Here is a 4,947-nt window from a genome sequence, read left to right as displayed (position 1 = left end):
ATCGCGAAAGAAGAATCATGGATAATCAGAGGATTGTATTCTTATTTTATCACGATTTTAATCAAAGTAAAGATCTTTGAGTAGTCATAGTTTAAATATTATGGCCCACACCCCAAATCGTGTTTAGTGTATAAATAATAATATTATTTTGCTTCGACCAACTTAATATAAGAATTGGGAACCGAAATAGATACATTAGGGCAAAATAGGTTTAATTATTGTGTTCATCTTTATAGTTTTACAAATTTTTAATTATATTTTTGTATTTTTTTAATTGAGTCTTTGTATTAATTTTTTTTTAATTGAGTCCTTACATTTTTTTTTTATTTTTATTTGGGTCCTTGTACTAAATATATTTTTTAGTTAGGTTTCTATAAAATTAAGTCAATTTCTACTAAGAGGGACCTAATTAAAAAAAAAATTAGTACAAAGATCCAAACTAAAAAAAATATAAAAATCTAATTAAAAATTTTACGAAACTATAAGAATCAACAAAATAATTAAACCGGTAAAATATAAAAGTCACCAAAAAAACCGGCAAAATATAATGTTGACGGTACAGCAATAATTAATCATCTATCTTTTTATATTTAAATTTAACTAATGTTACTCATTTTTTTATTTTGTTATAAGATTAATATTTAATTTTAGGAGTATTTTAGTGGAAATCTTTAAAAATTTTACTTATTTATGACAATTTAAAAAATTTTCACTAATAATTAATTCAAAATTAAAATATAAAATTTCTCTCAAACTATAATTTTCCCTAATCGCAGAAACGAGAGGCAGCTTAACGGAGAAGAGAATGGCGATCAAACCTAAATTCTTTATCGTCATTTTTGCCGTCGTTCTCGCTGCCGTTTTCGCCGCCTTACCACTGCCATGTTCGTTGCAGTAGAGAGCTTGTGGATCGAGCCACCTGTCTTATCAACGCGTTTTCAGATCTGTCTCTCTTTACTGTCGTTGCTGTCATTGTTGCTACCGCAGTTTTCGTCGCCATTGCCGCCACATTTTCTGCCGTCGATGCCAACGTAGTTGTCGTGGTACAACGCATTTTCAGATCTGTTCACTTCCGAGCTTCTTCTTCAACGCCGCTTTCTCTCACTCCAATTTCTCCTTTGGACTACCGCTGGTACTTTTTTTTCTTCTTCTTCCCTATTAATTTGCTGATATTTCTATGTTAATGATAAATTTCTTCTCTGTCTCGCCTCCTCAGTTCTGTTGCAATAATAGTTCAGATATATAGGACTTAAGTTCTTCACTGTTTCCATACGCAGTTTTTTGCACTTCATTAAGGATCTAACCTATTATATTATCGATGCAAGATTCTTAGAGATATTATGTTACATGAATTTTCTTTTATCATTATTCATTTTTCATTTCTGACAGATGAAGACATTAGAAGGAATTTCTTAGTTCATAGAAAACCATGTCAATGACAGATGATGATGCAATGAATTTTGGCTTTGACTCTATTCCTAAAGGGAAGAAAAAGACATTTGACTTTTAGAAACTGTGAGTCTTCTTGAATTTTAGAGTTTCATTTTGGCAAAGTGAAATACATATGAAGTCAAAGGATGCTGTTATGGGTTTCATTCTAAAACATCCTCCATTTTAAATGTTCCAGTTGACTGATAAGATGTTTGTATTTAACACTTATACTAGAGAAAGGTTATATGATATATCAAATTTTTTATTTCACTAAAGGCAGGATATACATATATGCAAATGTGAATTAGTAGCACCTATTTATTTCTAAGAAACACTCTCTTGCTGTAGGGACATGAATTTTAATTTGGACAGTGAGTTAAAAAACATATCATCATTTAAGATGGACATGTCTGACCTTGATTTTGCATGCACACCCAAAAAGTCTTCCTAGTCTAAGGACCAAAAAGGAGAATCTTCTGGTGGTGGAAAAGCAGGAAAAGAAGATGCATTTAATTTCAGCTTTGATTTTAATGAGTAAGTGGCAAAGTACTCAAGACAATAATCATCTAATGTGGAACAATTTTATTATTGGCTTCAGCTATGGTAGTGTGAGTGTTTTGAAGGTTTAAATGTATTATCATATTTACATGTTCTCTATTGACATAGGTTGGATAACTTCAATCTTGATCCAAGCTTAATAAAAAGAGTTGCTTCTTCCAACAAGAACCTTAGGAAAAAAGTAGTTACAGCAGAAGAAAGTGACAATGCAGGTGCTATTTAACTTTGTATTCTTACACACTTGATATAGGTAAGCAGCATTTTTCACAATTCTTACACACTTGATACAGTTATTTAACTCTATATTCTTATTGTTGCTTGGTTCAAATTGTTACAGGAGAAGGATAATTCCAAGAATCCATTGTATATAGAGAATCTGATGGAGGATTATGGCACCAGCTTTAATGAAGTGACACAAAATTTTGATTGCCTACACTATTCAACTTCTATGTGAATGTTTTAGAGGTAATTCAATATGGACCATATTCACTTAATTAATTCATCTCCAAAATACTATAGAAAAAAAATAAATGTTAGTGGTTCTTCAATTATCTCCACATCATTCCAAGTCCAAAGAAGCCTTTACACATCCTTCAGAATGTTAGTGGAATCATAAAGCCCAGAAGATGAATGATTATTTTATTATTATTTTTTTTGGTTCTCTTTCTCTATTATTTATTTATTTTGTTATTGCTAAAAAGTACACCCATGAAAACCATATAAAACTTTATTTATTTATTATTTTGTTGCTGGTATAATGACGAGGTTTGTTTTGTAGAATAACTCTTTTATTAGGATCCAGTTTCAGGGAAGACCACATTGCTATTAGCTTGATTGACATTTTGCTGAAAAATTTGGCAAAGATTTAAAAGTAAGCAAATCAATCAAATTTTGCTACAATAAATTCATACATTGTAGGCCATAGTTTCTTTTAAATTTTAGTAATTAAATTATTACACATGGATATTCTTGTTCCTATGTGTTTAATAAAAAAAGGATAATAATTGGGTTAGTTATGATGATGAGATAATCAGAAATCAGGGAAAGTAACATACAATGGGCATGGGGTAGAAGAGTTTGTGGCACAGAGAAGTTCAGCTTATATTCGGCAACATGGTTAATTAGATGAATTAGTTTAGTACTTGAGTTTGTGGCCAAATGTAACATTTTAAGTTTTTTATTTATTATGTGCTTGACATTTTACCAAAGGCTGATGATGTTATTAATTAAAAGTATTTATTTATTGGAGCAGATTTCATATGGAAAGACCGCCACTAATAATAATAGCAGAGGCAGAGGTAGAGGCAGAACTTGTGACACAGACCTCTGTATACCACTGGTCAATTGAAGGTGAGATAACAGTAATATATTTAACCTTAATACTTTGGCCCTTCTATACTTCCCATGTATGTATATTCTCACTCATTGTGCTTGTTTGAAAGTTATTGACTAGCATGTTTTATGGGATAGAATTAGACGCCTAGTATCTAGTTGGTGTAAAAATCATGATTTTTATAGGAGAGTTTCCTCATGTTCAGAGATTGGAAGGCTATGCTTTTAGATAAATATTTTGTTTTATGTTTTTGCTTTTCTTATCTCCCATTTTATTTTATCTTGCTTCTCATCTAGTTGGTGTTACACAAACGTGTCTTGTAGTGCCAAGTTACTTGTCCTCTCCTGATTTTTCAAATTTAAATCCCAGTGATACTGGTAATGATGAACATTTGTAGCCGTGATGAGTAATGAGTTAAAGAGGCAGTAACTTTTTGACAATTTATGAGGACATATGGTAAACTTGCATTTGGTAGTTGATGTCATATATTCAGTACGTTGAAATCGGTCAGGGCTCCCGAGGATGAATAGGATATTTTAAAATTGAACTTTTTGTATCATTGTATTAGCTGTGATTAAATTTTTCTTTGGAGTCTAACCAGTTAATCTATCAAATTTGTTTTCATGGTTATATGAAGTTAGGGTTGCAAACATTGAAAATGCTTGCATAATTGTGCAGGTATGAGTTTTAAGGTTCACTAGATGCATTCTCTGCTTCAGTTCATGAATATAAAATACCTCCTAAAGGTCTTCTGGGATTGTATTTATGTTTTTATTTTGAGGTTTTTATGTAATTAGATGATATTGAAATATTGAAGTTGTTTTATTTTACTTTTTAAAGAAAAACAATAATAGTTATGTAGAACAACACCATATGTAATTATGTTTGGAACTATTGACATTGAAAATTTTTTTTATACAGAGTTATGTTTTATATTGAGAAATTGTGTTATAAAATATTTAGTTTTTAAATTTTGATACTAAAAAATAAATTTCTAATTTGAGAATATGTAAATGAGATAAAACTAATGAATGATTTGAAATTAAAAATAAATAAATAATTATAAGGTTTGTGGAGGTTTGAAAATGTCACAAAATAGTTAATTTTTGTTAAATTAAAAAATCAATTTGTAAGGATTTTAAACTATCACAAAAGTGATTTAAAACCGTCACAAAAATCTAATATAAACCCCACTAAACACATAAAAAACCCCTACGGAATAGATTGCGGAGGTTTTTAAAAATTCCCACAAAAGACCTCGTGGCATCTCAAATTTTGGGGGTTTTAGAAACCCTTAAAAACCATTTGGTAGGGGTTATAAACCTCCACAAATAAGAAAAAAAACTGCTACAAATAAACAAAAACCTTGTAGTGATATCAGTATTTTATATTGCTAGAGTATAATTATGATTAATTAGCATCAATAAAATTATTAGCATCAATTAGAATTATTTAATATATCGGTATATTTATTATAGAATATTACGCTTTTATTATTTTAATTCTCCTAACACCTATACCTTTGTATATTGTATCTTATGATGACATCAAATAATCACTACAAGAAAAACACTCATTCAGCCACACTTTTTTTAAACTACATTTGAAAAGCGTAGCCTATTTAT

General features: G+C 29.9%; 1 long non-coding RNA gene across 2 annotated transcripts; it reads left to right on the top strand.

Annotated features, from left to right (window-relative positions):
- The first annotated feature begins 877 nt into the window (after window positions 1-877).
- LOC127746789 (uncharacterized) lies at window positions 878-4,188 on the top strand. 2 transcript variants are annotated; one of them, XR_008008562.1, is made up of 8 exons: window positions 878-1,132; window positions 1,390-1,515; window positions 1,874-1,965; window positions 2,098-2,239; window positions 2,327-2,454; window positions 2,768-2,860; window positions 3,242-3,339; window positions 4,001-4,188. It is a non-coding gene; the product is annotated as an uncharacterized LOC127746789 (long non-coding RNA). The 2 variants fall into 2 exon arrangements; XR_008008561.1 differs by having other exon boundaries at window positions 1,780-1,965.
- Window positions 4,189-4,947: the final 759 nt, after the last annotated feature.

This window comes from Arachis duranensis, chromosome 4 (genome assembly GCF_000817695.3).
Source record: "Arachis duranensis cultivar V14167 chromosome 4, aradu.V14167.gnm2.J7QH, whole genome shotgun sequence".
In the NCBI taxonomy this organism is placed as follows: Eukaryota; Viridiplantae; Streptophyta; class Magnoliopsida; order Fabales; family Fabaceae; genus Arachis; species Arachis duranensis.
The sequence above is the reverse complement of the archived record's forward strand: the minus strand, read 5'-3'. Positions and strand labels throughout refer to the sequence as shown.